The 18898-nt window shown below is 40.5% G+C and overlaps 2 protein-coding genes and 1 long non-coding RNA gene across 8 annotated transcripts in view; 2 read left to right on the top strand and 1 right to left on the bottom strand.

Annotated features, from left to right (window-relative positions):
* ecd (ecdysoneless cell cycle regulator) overlaps window positions 1-18898 on the top strand; it is a 708809-nt gene that overhangs the window by 163777 nt on the left and 526134 nt on the right. The gene's annotated exons all lie outside the window — the stretch shown is intronic.
* LOC139757550 (uncharacterized) overlaps window positions 1-18898 on the bottom strand; it is a 118157-nt gene that overhangs the window by 14365 nt on the left and 84894 nt on the right. The gene's annotated exons all lie outside the window — the stretch shown is intronic.
* LOC139757562 (uncharacterized) overlaps window positions 2632-18898 on the top strand; it is a 52235-nt gene continuing 35968 nt past the window's right edge. Inside the window, exon 1 of the long non-coding RNA XR_011714666.1 lies at window positions 2632-3090. This is a non-coding gene — a long non-coding RNA (uncharacterized lncRNA). The remainder of the gene's footprint in view (window positions 3091-18898) is intronic.

The raw sequence follows: 18898 nt of genomic DNA, 5'->3' as shown, positions 1-18898 counted from the left end.
GTGTTTTGTCACAGTTGTAGATGTTGAAGTGTTGTTCATGCTTTCAGCTGGTGCGGAAGTCTTTTCTTGACCGCTCTCTCCGACAGAATTCCAGTCACTTAAACATGGGCGAAAGATTAGACAAGCGATAACATAGGACGACCTACGTCGCCAACGGGGGAACGACCTGACGCCAGCAACCCCCACCCTCCCTTCCCCCGTCAAGGGTAAGGGCTGCTGTTGCTGAGACTGCCAGTGTGTTATGCTCGCAGCCAACCCAGTTGGTCATCTGCTCTTCGAGACTGGTCGGTCGATAGATGAGCGCCTGTCTTAGGCCGACAACCACAAATGCTCATCATCTACACACGAAACAAAGATCCTCCCAGTACAGATCCACCTCAGCGTGCTAGAAACTCATTTCTTTGCTACAGTCCTAGGTCCCTCCCACTCTAACTACCCCATAACTAACCACCAAACCCCAAGTAGAAATAAAAAAGTTACTTCTGCTACACTCTTTTGCCGCTTCAGTTTACACATCCTCCCACTACAGGTAAACCTGACCGTGACAAAACACATACACACTAAAATGACCAAAAGTGGTTTGGGTAGGAGAGGACTGGTGCTGTTGCATGGAACTGTGTGACAAGCATGTTGAAGTGGGACTGTTTTAGGAGGTTCTTTGTTTCACTGTGTAGATTATCAGTCTTTGTAGTTGCTAGGCGGGCAGTGATTGTTCTGTGGGCACTGTTTTGTTTGGTTTATAGCTTTGTTATATTCCATTTTGTGAGGTTGAAAGACCAGGCAGGTCAGGTGTAGTTTAGAGGGGACTAGAAGGATTGTTTATAGATGTTGAGAAACTCTCTTGCTTGACCAAATCTCGTGCCCTAGGTGTTCTAAGGGCATTTTAGTTTCTGTGTTGCTCTTTTGTTTATATCATTGGTGTAGGAAAACGATACGTGTATGTGCATGTGATGCCTAGAATGGTTGTTCAGTAAGAGTGATTGTCCACTGAAGGTAAGTGAAGGGTGTGATTGCCTAGCAAAATCTTCGATGGCATACACTCTCACAGCCCAGACTGGGCCCAGGCTCTTGGATTGGGTCATTGGTCGACCATGCTGTTGGACGCCGCATCCCAAAGGCCCACATAGCCCCCACAGCCTATGTAGGTACTTGTTCAGTGCACTCTAAAACTTCTCTGCTGTGCATCCCATGGTGTGTCTGATGATAGCAGGCAAGATGTTGGAGAGCTCTGGGTCCCTGATGTTTAAGGTGTTCTCTCTTGGACATATCGCACCTTTGGATTTCAGAGGTAGTATTCGACAAAGTCTTCCATGCCTGTCGTGCCAACTGGATATTATTTCCGAATGTAAGTTAGGAACCACGCCTTCTAGGACTTTCCAGGTATGGGTGATGATATGCCTTACCCAGAGACTTCACCAGTATTCGCCGGGTATTCAGGGAGTATAGCCTCCGAGATTTCAGTCGTTCGCAATGATTTAGTTCCTTTACCACAGTCAAATGGGCTGTGAAAGATCTCTGAACACTTTCTAATTCCACCGTTTCACTCGCCATGTGTGGTGATTTTAGAACGTAGCAATATTCAGTTCGTGAAAGAATTAATGTCTTTAATAATATGATCATTGATTTCCTTGTTTTGAAGGTTCGCAGGATCCAGCCTGCCATCCTTTTGCATGAGACCGTTGTTATGTCAACTGAAGGATAGGTCGTTAGACTTCATTCTGCGGTCTTTCACATTATTCAGCTGTTTTATGATAGCGTTTCTGTCTGTCTGGTATTCTATATTGTTGTTAATTTCATTTTACTCAAACCGGAGGATTTGGAATTTATCTCCATTGAAAATTTTGGCTACATGCCTTTCGGCATCCTCCATTAATGTGATTATTTTACTCATTCATGTGTAATTTGCACAAGATGATGTGAAACTGTGGCTCGTGTGTGCGACAATTTCTGTGTATAGAAATGAGGAACATGAGGGGTGCAAGTACAGCTTATTTGAGGACTGAGATTTTTTTTTTTTTTTTTACCATGGAGGCACTGGAGGTGCATGGGTTACATTAGCGTGTTGTGATCTCTGAGTTAAAAAGTTGGATGGCCATCTGCCAGTTTTTGCGGCTATTCCCATCTTTCGTATTTTTGTGTGCTGTGGCACCATAGTCACATTTGTCTAATGCTCTTGCAAAATCTGTGTAGATGTATGTGTGTGTGTGTGTGTGTGTGTGTGTGTGTGATGGCGGTTATTAGGGCGTTTTGTGGTCCATTCCCTTTCAGCTGCCGAAAAAAAAAAATAAAAAGAATACGTAAGGGCAGTTATAAACAACAGGCTCTCGCGCGTCAGCAAACAAAAGATGGGAGCCCCACGAGTGTAGAAATCCCTACCCCTACTTTACGGACGTGATGTCTCGCCACTCTCGCCCCTTCTTTGCTCGCCCGGCAGCTCGTAATAACCACATGCCTCCCACATACTTTCGTCTCATAATTACACGTCCCACACATTCGAACATTACCTCTCGTTATGTATTACTAAGTCAGAAGTTAAGGTTTCGATGCAATGGCTGTAATATCACGTTATGTGAAAAACTGACTCAGCAATGCGAACACATCATGCGACCTAGCGAAATGCGAACGCGCCGTCATGCAGCGCCAGTACAACTCCTCCACCACGGGCCGTTCTTGCTGGCTTGGCCTGCAGTTTATAAAGTCAGCTGAACTGACAGTTGATTAGAAAATGAGTATCAGTCATTGAAGCTTTAAAAACAGTTTTCATTATAAAACAAATTCGAGACTACAGACATCAGTCATTTTTCGTAGCCTATCATGACGTATTCAGACTACCGGTTGGGTGGTAGAACTGCTGGTTATGACTGTCTGCTACCCGGCCCAGCCAGCCCACTGTCCAGGAACTCTGGTCAGCACTCGGCAGTCGATCACCGGTCCAGCTGATGTGTGGTACATTCGATACGTGCTGTAGCTGAGTGTGCCACCAGGAATATTACGCGTCTGCTGGAGATGTGTAATGGAAGTCATGTATATTCAAGAAAAAGGGAAATCAAACAGCGTCTCAAGATATAGAAATATTCGGATGCTTTTCATGTAATTCATATATATATATATATATATATATATATATATATATATATATATATATATATATGGAGCTGTGGTTTCGGTGCATTACATATGACAGCTAGACACTTAGTGTGAACAAATGTGGCCTTTTAGTCCCTTTTCCTGGCGCTTCCTCGCTGAAGCACAGGGTAGCAATGATGTTTTGTGGGATAGGCTAGCGCCAGGAATGGATGAAGGCAGGCATGTTATATATATATATATATATATATATATATATATATATATATATATATATATATATATAAACTGATTCGTTCCTGAACTAGCATGATTGGGTCAGGATACGGTGATGCAGAACCTGAGTGTAGCGTTCAATCTTGTGTGGGTCGGGTCAAAGTGATCTGTGCCTTAGTAATGTTAGCTGTTCCAGCACTGTGTACCCTCACTTATAGTTTTACTCGTATGTTTCTAATCTACCAAACTGAGGAATGAACTAAAAATGGGGGGAAAATGTGTAATGAGAATGAACACCAGAGATATTTTGATTACAAATTTTTTGAAGAAAACGTTGAAATTAATGAAGTATATTGTTTGAACAGTCGGATGAACATGTTGCGTTGGGTGATGTTAACTGCTGAATATGCTATATAACCTTTGGAAATATATTCTGATCATGGCTCTAGTTTGATTACTTGGGAAATTTGTAAAAGTGATTAATTTCTTAAAAGTCTGATCACTCACAACTGATGGTTGTGTGTCGGGCAGCGGCAGAGAAGTAACATATTCTCCTTATCAACTCGTTGGCCGGGTTTCATCCAGATTTAGGTGGTGAAAGGAAGGTGCTGCTTCAGCAGAACAGTCTTGCTTTTGAGCTCAATGTCCCATTGTATCATAGACATTTTAATGGACGCGAAAATATCCAGTTTTATGATATATAATCATAAATGTCTACCTTCTTCCGTACTCTCTGTAAACTGTGACTGCATGGAACTTATGCTACCGAAACGCAAGTCTTGTAAATATTAAAGTTGCGATATGATTTTGTGATTGTGCATTATGAATGTCTTTGTTGATTATAATGAGTAAATTATGGCAAAATTCTGCTCATGTATAATTCCCATCATTTTCATATATTTACTTTCAAATACTTAAGTTCATGCATGCCATGTTTTTCGTAAGTGCTTATTTAGATTATGAAATTCCTTTCATTATAAAAAATGATTAGTCACACCCACTGTAAAGTCATATTAATGCTAGGAACGTAATAGTCTTATGCACGTGCCTAATTTCCACAATAGAAAAATAAAACATGAAATGAAAATAATTGAATATTGATATTGTTGCCATTTCAATTTTTTCCACTTATAATGCCAAGTATATCAGTTATACATTTATCACAATGTACATTAGATAGGAATCTTGAACTTATTCTATATTTTTTTCAATAATGAAACAACTAGTTTCACAAGTGTTGATATTGTATGAAATAATGAAATTCATCTTTTTAGTACAACACTGACAACTTTACGGTTATTTATTGATTCTGAGTAATTGTCCTTTTCTGACAGCTGTTTGTGGAGGAGCATGTCGTGTTATAATGCACAGTCATACTTATAGACGTAGTCTGTTGCCCGTAGAAATTAATAATGCTTAGAACCGGGAGCTTCCGTACTTCTAACGAAAGTATGACCATTATATAGATATGTTCCAACAATGTTGTATGGTTGCGAGGCGTGGGCTATGGATAGAGTTGTGCGCAGGAGGATGGATGTGCTGGAAATGAGATGTTTTGAGGACAATGTGTGGTGTGAGGTGGTTTGATCGAGTAAGTAACGTAAGGGTAAGAGAGATGTGTGGAAATAAAAAGAGCGTGGTTGAGAGAGCAGAAGAGGGTGTTTTGAAATGGTTTGGGCACATGGAGAGAATGAGTGAGGAAAGATTGACCAAGAGGATATATGTGTCGGAGGTGGAGGGAACGAGGAGAAGTGGGAGACCAAATTGGAGGTGGAAAGATGGAGTGAAAAAGATTTTGTGTGATCGGGGCCTGAACATGCAGGAGGGTGAAAGGAGGGCAAGGAATAGAGTGAATTGGAGCGATGTGGTATACCTGGGTTGACGTGCTGTCAGTGGATTGAATCGGGGCATGTGAAGCGTCTGGGGTAAACCATGGAAAGCTGTGTAGGTATGTATATTTGCGTGTGTGGACGTATGTATATACATGTGTATGGGGGTGGGTTTGGCCATTTCTTTCGTCTGTTTCCTTGCGCTACCTCGCAACTGTTTCCTTGCGCTACCTCGCAAACGCGGGAGACAGCGACAAAAAAAAAAAAATGTTAAACGAAGCAGCAGACAGACCTATGGACATAGGAAACATTCCCCGAATAATAATAGCAAGAGAAATGTTTATTGTTTCATCTTGGTGCATAAGACCATATGTACGTACACGTCAAGTAAGGCTACCATTTCAACAGCTGCCCATCTGTTGAAATGGTAGCCATATGCGCTTAGATTTCATCAACGATTATGTATTTGAAAACATTAGTTTGAAATATATCCATGTGCGTTGTTGAGGAAAGAAAGTGTAAGCTAATCTTGTAACAAGAAAAAGTCGATCATCTGGCTAGAAAGTGAAATTAGGGTGACAACTTTCCCCGAGGGTGTGGGGTTAGTGTGTGTGTGTGTGTGGGAGGGGGGGGGGGGGGCGACACTGACGAGTAGTCAACAAGGTTACCAATATTCGTCAAAGCCACTGACATATTTTTTTTTAACCACTAGAGGCGTGAGGAAATATTTTGCAATTGTGTGTATATATATATATATATATATATATATATATATATATATATATATATATATATACACACACACACACGAGTCTACGGGGAAAATGAAACACGATAAGTTCCCAAGTGCACTTTCGTGTAATAATCACATCGTCATGGGAGACACAAGGGAGAAATACAAGTCAGTTGATATACATCGAAGAGACGAAGCATTGTACAGTTAGGTTCGGTAAAATGCTATCTGCTGGCTATGTGCGCCTGTTGGGAAGTGACCGGTGTAGACCCCGTTGCTCACCAACGTGAGACGAAGGTATTCGAGTACATAGTATTCAAATAGTTATTTACTATTAGCCAGGCCCATAGCCTAGCGGTTAGCATTCCCGCCTCTTGCACAGCGGTTCTGGGTTCGATCCTGGCTGTTGGAGGTTTGTATGATCTATGAAGGTGCGCGTTTCTATGCACTATGTTCGTGTATATATATATATATATATGCATTTTCTGTTGCTATAAAACGATAGGTTTTTTTTTTTTTTTTTTTTTTTTTTTTTTTTTATACTTTGTCGCTGTCTCCCGCGTTTGCGAGGTAGCGCAAGGAAACAGACGAAAGAAATGGCCCAACCCCCCCCCATACACATGTACATACACACGTCCACACACACAAATATACATACCTACACAGCTTTCCATGGTTTACCCCGGACGCTTCACATGCCTTGATTCAATCCACTGACAGCACGTCAACCCCTGTATACCACATCGCTCCAATTCACTCTATTCCTTGCCCTCCTTTCACCCTCATGCATGTTCAGGCCCCGATCACACAAAATCTTTTTCACTCCATCTTTCCACCTCCAATTTGGTCTCCCTCTTCTCCTCGTTCCCTCCACCTCCGACACATATATCCTCTTGGTCAATCTTTCCTCACTCATTCTCTCCATGTGCCCAAACCATTTTAAAACACCCTCTTCTGCTCTCTCAACCACGCTCTTTTTATTTCCACACATCTCTCTTACCCTTACGTTACTTACTCGATCAAACCACCTCACACCACACATTGTCCTCAAACATCTCATTTCCAGCACATCCATCCTCCTGCGCACAACTCTATCCATAGCCCACGCCTCGCAACCATACAACATTGTTGGAACTACTATTCCTTCAAACATACCCATTTTTGCTTTCCGGGATAATGTTCTCGACTTCCACACATTTTTCAAGGCTCCCAGGATTTTCGCCCCCTCCCCCACCCTATGATCCACTTCCGCTTCCATGGTTCCATCCGCTGACAGATCCACTCCCATCCACCTATCGTTTTAGAAAACGATAGGTATATTCATAAATTTTCTAAAAGCTGTATGAATTTTCTCCGGTCGACATCTTGTAATTGTTGTTAATGAAGAATGTAAATCTTTTGTAAGTTACATGAAATGGGTCATACAGTTGTTCTCCCCAACACATAGTTGTCTTCTTTCCTGCTGGTAGTCTCCCGTACGGACGGACTACCATGAGGAAATCAGTGAATGATTATATCCCTGGGGATAGGGAGAAAGAATACTGCCCACGTATTCCCTGCCTGTCGTAGAAGGCAACTGAAAGGGGTGGGAGCGTGGGGCTGGAAATCCTCCCTTCCTCTGCTACCTTCCAAAAGAAAAAAAAAAAGAACAGCAAGGAATCAGATAATGATTTTCTCTAAGGATCTGTCATCTGTTCTCGATGCTCCTTCGCTCGCGCGGGAAATGGGGAACATAAATGTAAGAAAAAAGAAATAATGATAATAGTTATAATGGTATTGGCCACGTTAATTACCTGAAATTGGTTTTATGCATTTTCACAGATAGCAATAAAAGACTTATATGGAGCAGTCGCATTCATTTAGTTTTGAGCATTTATCACATACCAAAACGTATAAAAACATCTCAAATACTAGGGATATAACTAGTTAAGTCTTCAAGATTTAAGGAGCCAGGATTGTTAAATTCAGTCCTAAATTAGCAAGAAGTATACATCTTTCGTACCTTGTTTTTCTACATTTCGATAACCTTAATGTTGTCCAGATTGCAACATGTGCTGATTATTGTGTTCTCTAGATTACTTTTCATCTTGGAATAGTATACGTTTGGTATAGTTCCCAAAGTGATGTGATATTCCTAACCCCAAGTTTTATAGTTTCCATACCAATAACTAACAGAAAACGAGTGGTTGACTGTATTACAGCTTTTTAGAATAACTCCATAATTCTAATGTAAGTTCTAAGTTCATTAGAATGTTAAATGAATCATCATATATAAATTTGCTGTATGTATGTCATCATGACTGCAGCCAGTTGCGTTTGAATGGTGTTAAAGTGTATCTGTTAAGGGACGCTATTTGGTACAAACGTCGCATGTTGACTCTACGCATGTGGAACGCCTTTTTATAAGAACTGTACAAAAACAAGGATGCCTTGAAGGGTCTAATGTAAGTAAATGTACAGGTAAGGATACCATAATCAGATGGATGATGAATTCACCTGAAACGATGTCTTGTGATTAATTGTACGGATAAAAACATTATTGGAATACATAATAATGCAAGCTTTGTCTTGATGGGAAAAATGTTCGAGTTGATTGAAGTGAAAGTCGCTATCGCGGAGAGTTTTCGTGATGGCAGAAGGTTCAGAAAGCTGAAACGAATGCGAAACAAGATATAATGATCATGCTGAAGGATAGACTTGTTGGCTGTGTCTGAGGAAGTGCAGAGCGGGTGCAGTGCCGTGTAACTGTGCTCGAGTAAGGGTTATTGACTCTGTCTGGCAACTCATGCTCCCGACACCTGCATTTACACAAGCTTCCTCTTAAGGTTGTGAAGGTGAAACTGTTCATGATGAGAAAACAAAAGGCAGCGAGGGGGGACGGGGCAGTAATCGTGAAAGTGAAGGTACACGCACGTACATGTGTACAAATGTATGTAGATGAATAATTATATTCAGTCGCTGATGTGTCGTGAGAGAAAGTGACTCGGAGGCAAGCAAGGAATACAACACTTGAGATGAGCGGGCTAGAAGGCCAACTCCTTTTGTTTACGTTTCAAGTCAGTTGCTTCCTCGTCGACCCGTTTGTTTTGTCGAATGTACATCGGGCAGTTGACTGAAGTTAATTACCGTTTTGATTTGTGTATTCTGTAATTGCAGTCTTCTGCCCTCTCTTTCCCATGACTTCCCAGACGTTTAAGAATGATTCATTCTGCCTGAGGCTCTTACAAGACTAGTTCACTCTCGTTTATGCAGTTTTGAAGGACATCATATTCCACACAGAATCCACTATCTCCTTGATATACTTTGGCTTACGTCAGACCTAGTCCCTTTTTTTAATAGTACCGTTAGAGAAGAAAAGGTGGGACAGGACAAGGGATAGTTCGATATGGATTTTTTTTTTTTTTTTACACATATGTGTGATCTGGAATTATATTTATGGTGTCTTGTTTTATATGTATAACCCTGACAAACTGGGTGTGTGTGTCTTATGTTGTATATTTTACTTTTCAAAAGGAGAGTCTCTAAGCTAAGGTATACATGTGTACATCGATGGGTGAATGGAGCCCCTCTGAGCGCTTCGAGGGAACCAAGGGTGTTCCATGTTTGTATTGTTGACGAGAGATGATATTTACCTTGTATATCATCGTTGTATTCGAGTTTGCTGTACTTTTGGGACTGCTTTTCTTAGGCATGAACAGACTGGTATAATCTGTAGTCTTTCGTGTTGTTCCTCTGTGCTTTCATGGTAGGGGTATTTTTCATTTGTGATGAATCGTAGAACCTTATTTCATATCCTCTGTGATTTCAACATGGGTGATATGGTGGCGAGTAACATTCATAAAGGTGAGCATGTTGCCGTTGGAGGTAATTGTCTTCTAACGTAGAAAAAAAAAGCGCGAAATCTGAGATGTGGATTGTCTGGGTTATTGGGGGAGGGGGGGATATCCACACATTTAAAAAGCATTATTTTGTTTCATTTCGCATCATTATGTATGTTATGCCTTTATGAACAACTGCTATGTTACTCACGATGTCAGTGTTGTGAAAAATGTCACATGGTATCAGTTGAACAACCTCCTATTAATGTTGAGTGAATCATTGTTTCTCATACTCATTTGCGCTCCAGCTTACTATGTTTTTGCGGCACATCTTTCAGAAAACGGCAGGTGATTACACTTATTAAAAAGAAATATTGATGAGCTGTACGTTAGGTTGTTAAAAAGGTATCTTTAGATTAAAACAATCTATTTCTTTTGTATATGGAGAGACTACACCCACTTACACCATGCAGTGGTATCTCGTGTAAACTTAGTCTACATTCTGGGAGAGGTCACTTCTGAGCTTATAAATTTGTATTGTTTCCGAGCCGATTTCGGTGAGAGTTCTTGAGAAAGTATAGATTTGAAATGCCGCACGTTTATTGAATGATAGACTTTAAGGAAATTTGTATTAATGAATATAGTTGACACAGAATATCAATTTAAAGTTCTCAGTTTGGGTAGGGTTTATAGAAGAGGGAAATGTGGGGCAAAAACACTAAAAACGAGCAGTTAAGAGTGAGGAATACTAATGCATTCATGATTCTTTCATCTAAGTTTAGCAAATAGTAAATGAACGGCGTGATGACGTAAATTTCTAAAGTTCCGTGGTTAACTAATGGTTAAAAAAATCACCTGATGCCTCGGTTCGTATGTCGATATACAAATCTATTATAGCTGTAATACAGCAAGAAAACTTGAAGGTATGGCTTGGAAATGCCGAATTTCGTCTAATATTTATGCATTCCATTGAATATGGGCATGCGTCGTAGCGTATGAATCAGTTTTTGCAAACGTGTGAGATCAGATTGCTACATAGATATAGGAAACAAATAAATGCCTTCGATCTGTCTTACACAGGGTCTTATTTTATTTTATATACACCAAAATTCACTGTCTGCCCTCTAAACCATATAAATCGTAGCGTTCTCTCTCTCTCTCTCTCTCTCTCTCTCTCTCTCTCTCTCTCTCTCTCTGTGGAGTACTCGTTTTGATAACGATGAAAATTCAGTTCAAATCTTCAAGGCATCTGAAGCATTGAAATTGGCAGATTTCCAGTGTGTTTTTATATTTCTGGTTATTTTACATAGTCTCTTCAGTACCCCACATTTCCCTTATTCACTTATAACTCTACCACTAACGATATACTTAGTATCGAAAGATCGGTTCTAAGGTCGTTAAGGGAAAAATCCACACTCATGTATCACTCTTTACAGTGGCATCAACGATTCCACAAAAGTAGAATACTCACCATAATCCAAGAAAATAGCTAGTCACAAACAAGCAGCTGAATCCTCGAACGCTCACTAATTCCCTCCCGATAAGCGTCGGTATGAATTTAGGCTCGCTCGTCTGTGCTCGGGCACATGACCTTACTGGTTGGTTACTGATGTCATCTGTATCCACGTTGGGTTTGTTTGGACTAAAATGCTCAAGGCAAGACAAACACCAAACTTAAAGTGGAAATTCATCGAATGCATCATGAAACTCTGACTAGGTGTCATGGTCTGTTTTAGTTTCGTAATGCATGTTCATTGTATCATTAAGGAAATAAACATTTGTTAGTCATGAGCGGATTCGTCGAAAATGTGCTGAGAATCACTTAGTAAGTGATGGTCCTCCAAATGCTGTACAGTCTTATCCTGGATGATGATTTCATAAGTTTACCAACTACAGTCATTAAGCCAATAAGATGATAATTACCGGGCAGTGATTTACTTTTTTCATTGGATGTTACGTTACCAAGATTCCCTTCCTATGGGACTTTCCCTGTGGCAAAGTGACTTATTGGAAAGAGCAGTCAAGATTTTGACTATCTCAGTTTTCTCATTCTTTGTCTGGATTAAACTCATTGGGGCCTGCTGTTGTATGTGCTTTCATTCCATTTAATGCTGGAAATATGTCTTCAGCTCTTTTGTCAGTATGCAGCAAAACATTTTTTTCGTACTATTCGAACATGATTTGTGACACGAGTTTTCTCTTTATTTGAAAATACATATGCAAAAATATCCTTTAAAGTCTTTGCCATGTCTTAGTTGTTTTCCTGAGATTTCTAGTATGCTTAATTGTAGACAAGTAGGAAACATCGTTACTGAACTTGCTATGAGAAATAACACTCTGGACTTATTCTCTACAGATGATGTGAATGTGATATATGACATTACCATCTCAAACGCCATGTACTCTAATCACAATGTAAGTGAAGTAAAAGCAAGTTTGGATCTTAAATAGCCAGGATGAAATACACATAAGCCTGGAGATGTTTTCAGCAATTTCAGTTTTAATATTAAACGGATAAAATGGTGGGTGTGATCAGAAGTACATTAAAGGCATGACCACTATGGTACTCTAAACATGCAATAGACATACCAGGTAGAAGAAAACATAAGAAAGATGAGCAAAATAGAATTGCAGACCCTGAAGGTCACAGCACATCTAACAAAGGAAGGGAAATCTATCAAATGAGTTGTCAGAAATAAATCATTTACTCAAAATATCATTTGAAACAAGAAAAAGGAAGAGAAAGAGCCATTGATGAAATAAGAAACAACCCAAAATACTTTTACCCACACAGAATTCAAATATAGGATGATAAACTCCATTGGGCCCATTAAAACAGAAGAAAGCACTATCACAGGTGACTGCTAGAATAGTGAGGTTGTAAAAAAGCAGTATGAATGTGAGTGTAAATGACTCGGGAGAATTCTTCCTAAATAGTAATCCCCAAGTGTTACACAGGTATCTGTACAAGCAACTGCCAAGAGTTCTCATGAACGAGATTCCAAAAAGGCAATATGAATCAGTATTCAGCAATGTAAAGACTACATTAGTAATAAATGACACAACAGACTTCTTAAACAGCTTTCCATCAAGTTGTACCCACAGGAGATATCACCTTCTCCACAAGATTTCAAGAGGGCTATTGAGAGCATACCCCTGAACTCAGACCTATGTCCAGGCTCTTAAAACTCATTCTTTACAAAGAAATACAAGTCACCTCTAGCACTTGCATTAAGTATACTCTGGGGAAAAAGTCTAGATTATAGCATCATTACCAATAGCCTGGAACTGACCCACATCACTCCACTGGAAAATAAAGAAATGCTGACGTATTACACTCAGACTTTGCAAAAACATTAGACAAGTGTGACCATGTGTCATTGCACTTAAAACACGTAAGATTGGAATAACTGAAAAAAGTGGGAGGTGGATATGCAACTGATACATGACATCACAGTTGTAAACCATGCCATATCCAGTACTTCTACTGTATATAGCTTAGCATCCCAAGGAACTGTACTTGCAACCCACTTGTTCCTCATTCTTATATCTGACATTGATGCAAACACGAACTATGGTTCCATATCATACTTTGCAGATGATACAAGAGTGAATATGAAAATCACAACAATTAAGATGCAGCAAAGCTACAAAGAAACATAGATAAAAGTCTCTATTTGGGCAACTGAGAAAACATTTATGTCAATGGAGATAAATTTCAACCCCTCTGATATGGGGAAAATGGAAGAAATCAAAAACAACACAGAAACTGGATAGACACATTCGCTATCATGAACCAGATGAATAATGTGAAAGACCTCGGAGTAATTATGTCTAATGACTTAACCTTCAGCTAACACAGCAAAACAACAGTTGCCTCATGCAAAAGGATAGCAAGTTGGATCCTGCAGACCTTCAAGACAAGGGAAGACAAACCAGTGATATTATTCAAGGCACTAATTTTTTCATGAATTGATTATTACTCCATTCTAACGTCGCCCTACAAGTTAGGTGAAATTGAGGATTTAGAAATTGTCTTTCAGAGCCCATATTGATGTTGTAGAGGGACTAAATTACTGGGAATGATTAAAAACAGGTTCTGCTCCCTGGAATGCATGTGGGGAAAGGTACATGAACAACTATACCTGGAAAATCCCAGAAGGTATGGTTCCCAACCTACATTCAGAAATAACATCCTTCTGGCATGGCAGGCATAGCCACTTGATGAACTTCATGTTGATGTTGGCTTGTGCATTCTAAGAGTCTACAAAAGCAAAAATCAAACAGTGAAGCAGTTGATCACTCATTCGGCCCTCCTGTATTTTCCAAAACTATGGCAGGTGAAGAGTGCATTGGACAAGTACCTACAAGGTGTGCCAGACTAGCCAGGCTAAGGGGCTATGCGGGCCTGAGGGCTGCAGTTTCCAACAGCTTGGTCAACCAACAGCCCATCCAGCAGCGCAAGCCTAGCTCAGGTTGTTGGGTTGAAGAACCCCAAATACTCCACGAGGTGTCCATAAGGTACCCATACCCTCAAGGATTTTCCAGGCTAAGATTTTTTAGCTTGGATAGCACAGGCAATGAGGCCCTAATCAAGGCTATCCAATTATATATGTATACAAGTTGGGATGTAAGTTGGAATGGAGAAAAATTGATGGAAGTGAAGTATTTTAGATATCTAGGAGTGGACTTGGCAGCAAATGGAAGCGGGAGTGAATCGTAGGGTGAGGGAGGGGGTGAAGGTTCTGGGAATGATGAAAAATGTGTGGAGGGAGAGAACATTATCTCGTAGAGCAGAAATTGATGTTTGAAGGAATAGTAGTTCCAACAATATTGTATGGTTGCAAGGCATGGGCTATATAGATAGGGTTGTACAGAGGAGGGTGGATGTGTTGGAAATGAAATGTTTAAGAACAATATGTGGTGAGAGGTGGTTTGATCAAGTAAGTAATGAAAGGGTAAGAGAGAGGTGTGGAAATAAAAAGAATGTGGGTGAGAGAGCAGAAGAGGGTATGTTCATATGGTTTGGACATGGAGAGAATGAGTGAGGAAAGATTGACAAAGAGGATATGTATGTCAGATGTGGAGGGAACAAGGAAGAACAAATTGGAGGTGGAAGGATGAAGTGAAAAAGATTTTGAGCAATCGGGGCCTGAACATACAGGAGGGCGAGAGGCATGTAAGGAAGAGTGAATTAGAACGATGTGGTATACTGGGGTCGACGTGCTGTCACTGGACTGAACCAGGGCATTTAAAACATATGGGATAAACAATGGAAAGGTCCGTGGGGACTGGCTATGGATAGTGAGCTGTGATTTTGGTGTATTACACATGACAGCTAGAGACTGAGTATGAACAAATGTATCCTTTTTTGTCTTTTCTTGGCCCTGCCTCGTTGAAGCAGGGGGTAGCGATGCTGTTTCCTATGGGGCGAGGTAGAAGGGAAACTATTGACGAACCCCTGGGGGTGGATGAACAGCTGGGTTGACTGTGGACCAGCTGCCACATCCAGGATTCAAACCTATGTGCTTGTGCCTGGGTGGCCCATGAATGCGTCACAGTCAGGAACACTAACCACGACACTACAGGAGTCCATGATGTACCTCTTCTGTCTGCACTCTAGGGAGTAATAGCCTCAGAGACTTCTGGCATTCTCTGTAATTTAGTTCCTTCACCACATTGATATGGGCTGTTAAAGATCTCTGAACACTTACTAATTCTGCAAGTTTCACCTGCCTTGTATGGTGATGGTAGAACACAACAATATTCAATATGTGAAAGAATTAATGTTTTTCTTCCCTTGGAAGGTCCAGCCTACCATCCTTGTGCATGAGGCAACTGTTGTTTTATGTTCACTAAAGGTTAGGTCATTAGAAATTATTACTGTGAGATCTCACATTATTCAACTAGTTTGTAAAAGTATCTTTGCCTGTCCAGCATTCTCTTATTTTTTTCCATTATTATTATTTCTTTATTTTCCCTATACCAGGGAAGGAGGAATTTGTCACCATTGAGAAGCATGTTGTTCTTGCTTGCCCTGTTAAAGACTTCATTTATGCCTTGTCTTGGATTGTGTGTGTCACTGATGTAAGAATGAGGGACAGTAGGGGTGCAAGTACAGTTCCTTGGTGGACTTGGATTTTTAGAGAAGGCACTGTTGATGGCATGGTTCACAACTACATGTTGTGATTTAGTGGTTACAAAGTTGTATCTCCATCTCCCAATTTTTTCATGTTATTCCATCTTTCACATTTTTTGTGCTATAACACCATGGTCATGTATGTCAAATGCTGTCGCAAAATAAGCGTAGATCACATTAGTATTTCCTTTGTTTTCCAGAGCTCTGACAATCCTGTCAAAGTGATCACACAACTTAGAAAACTATTCACTTCCATAAATTGTCACTTTGCCTCTTAGTACTCTTTGTAAGATTTTAATAATGTGTGATGTTAATGCTTTCTGTTGATAATTTTTTTCTTAACTTGCTTTGCTTCCACCTTTATGGAGTGAGACAGTGTTAGTCAATTTCATATTCTCAGGAATGATTCTAGAATCAAGACTTTTTCTCCAGAGGATATTTAGTGCTCATGCTAGGTGGGTTTTGCATTTCTTTATAAAGACTGAGTTCCATAAGTCCAGGCCTTGGGCTGATTTCATAGGCATGCTCTCGATAGCCTTTGCAAAATCTTGCATTGAGGTGGCAACATCTTAGGGGGTTACTGGTTTGGAAAAAGTTTATTGGGTTATTCATCTTTGATTTTTTTTTCCATGTTGATTTTCTTATTTCCTTTTGATATATTTTATGTATTATGAAACCATGGTCACATTGTGAAAGGCTTGTGCAAAATCTATTAATATTCATCAGCATTTTGTTTGCTTATCTGTGCCTCTACAATTTTATGGCAGTGGCCATGCACCATGGACATTCATGGTCACCCCACTCAGAAACCTTATTGTTCTAGGTTATGGAGATTGATTCCATAAGATCAGTCAGTTTCCATCACAAGACTTAAAAATTTTGTTAAAGTTTGTTGTCATTGCCATTGGTTGAAAGTATTGAGATTGCTTTCCCTCCATCTTTTCATATGCTTTGCAGATGATACTAGAATAATAATGGAAATGTACTCAGTAGAAGACACTGAGAAACTGTGAACTGGCTTTAAAAAAGTCGTGTATCGGGTCATAGAGAAGTATGTGCTTTTCAGTGAAAGTAAGTTCCAATTCCTCTGGTACAGGAAGAAGGGAGAAATGAAGAGCATAACAATGCTGAATGGATACCATTACTATCATATAATGATTTAAGAGTGTGAAAAACCTCAAATTGATATTTTTTTTTTTTCACTGTCTCCCGCGTTTGCGAGGTAGCGCAAGGAAACAGACGAAAGAAATGGCCCAACCCACCCCCATACACATGTATATACATGCGTCCACACACGCAAATATACATACCTACACAGCTTTCCATGGTATACCCCAGACGCTTCACATGCCCTGATTCAATCCACTGACAGCACGTCAACCCCGGTATACCACATCGATCCAATTCACTCTATTCCTTGCCCTCCTTTCACCCTCCTGCGTGTTCAGGCCCCGATCACACAAAATCTTTTTCACTCCATCTTTCCACCTCCAATTTGGTCTCCCACTTCTCGTTCCCTCCACCTCCAACACATATATCCTCTTGGTCAATCTTTCCTCACTCATTCTCTCCATGTGCCCAAACCATTTCAAAACACCCTCTTCTGCTCTCTCAACCACACTCTTATTTCCACACATCTCTCTTACCCTTACGTTACTTACTCGATCAAACCACCTCGCACCACACATTGTCCTCAAACATCTCATTTCCAGCACATCCATCCTCCTGCGCACAACTCTATCCATAGCCCACACCTCGCAACCATACAACATTGTTGGAACCACTATTCCTTCAAACATACCCAGTTTTGCTTTCCGAGATAATGTTCTCGACTTCCACACATTCTTCAAGGCTCCCAGAATTTTTGCCCCCTCCCCCACCCTATGATCCACTTCCGCTTCCATGGTTCCATCCGCTGCCAGATCCACTCCCAGATATCTAAAACACTTCACTTCCTCCAGTTTTTCTCCATTCAAACTTACCTCCCAATTGACTTGACCCTCAACCCTACTGTACCTAATAACCTTGCTCTTATTCACATTTACTCTTAACTTTCTTCTTTCACACACTTTACCAAACTCAGTCACCAGCTTCTGCAGTTTCTCACATGAATCAGCCACCAGCGCTGTATCATCAGCGAACAACAACTGACTCACTTCCCAAGCTCTCTCATCCCCAACAGACTTCTTACTTGCCCCTCTTTCCAAAACTCTTGCATTCACCTCCCTAACAACCCCATCCATAAACAAATTAAACAACCATGGAGACATCACACACCCCTGCCGCAAACCTACATTCACTGAGAACCAATCACTTTCCTCTCTTCCTACACGTACATATGCCTTACATCCTCGATAAAAACTTTTCACTGCTTCTAACAACTTGCCTCCCACACCATATATTCTTAATACCTTCCACAGAGCATCTCTATCAACTCTATCATATGCCTTCTCCAGATCCATAAATGCTACATACAAATCCATTTGCTTTTCTAAGTATTTCTCACATACATTCTTCAAAGCAAACACCTGATCCACACATCCTCTACCACTTCTGAAACCACACTGCTCTTCCCCAATCTGATGCTCTGTACATGCCTTCACCCTCTCAATCAATACCCTCCCATATAATTTACCAGGAATACTCAACAAACTTGTACCTCTTTAATTTGAGCACTCACTCTTATCCCCTTTGCTTTTGTACAATGGCACTATGCACGCATTCCGCCAATCCTCAGGCACCTCACCATGAGTCATACATACATTAAATAACCTTACCAACCAGTCAATAATACAGTCACCCCCTTTTTTAATAAATTCCACTGCAATACCATCCAAACCTGCTGCCTTGCCGGCTTTCATCTTCCGCAAAGCTTGTACTACCTCTTCTCTGTTTACCAAATCATTTTCCCTAACCCTCTCACTTTGCACACCACCTCGACCAAAACACCCTATATCTGCCACTCTATCATCAAACACATTCAACAAACCTTCAAAATACTCACTCCATCTCCTTCTCACATCACCACTACTTGTTATCACCTCCCCATTTGCGCCCTTCACTGAAGTTCCCATTTGCT

Source organism: Panulirus ornatus, chromosome 2, assembly GCF_036320965.1.
Source record: "Panulirus ornatus isolate Po-2019 chromosome 2, ASM3632096v1, whole genome shotgun sequence".
NCBI lineage: Eukaryota > Metazoa > Arthropoda > Malacostraca > Decapoda > Palinuridae > Panulirus > Panulirus ornatus.
Note: the sequence above shows the minus strand (reverse complement) of the source record. Positions and strands in the feature narration are given on the sequence as shown.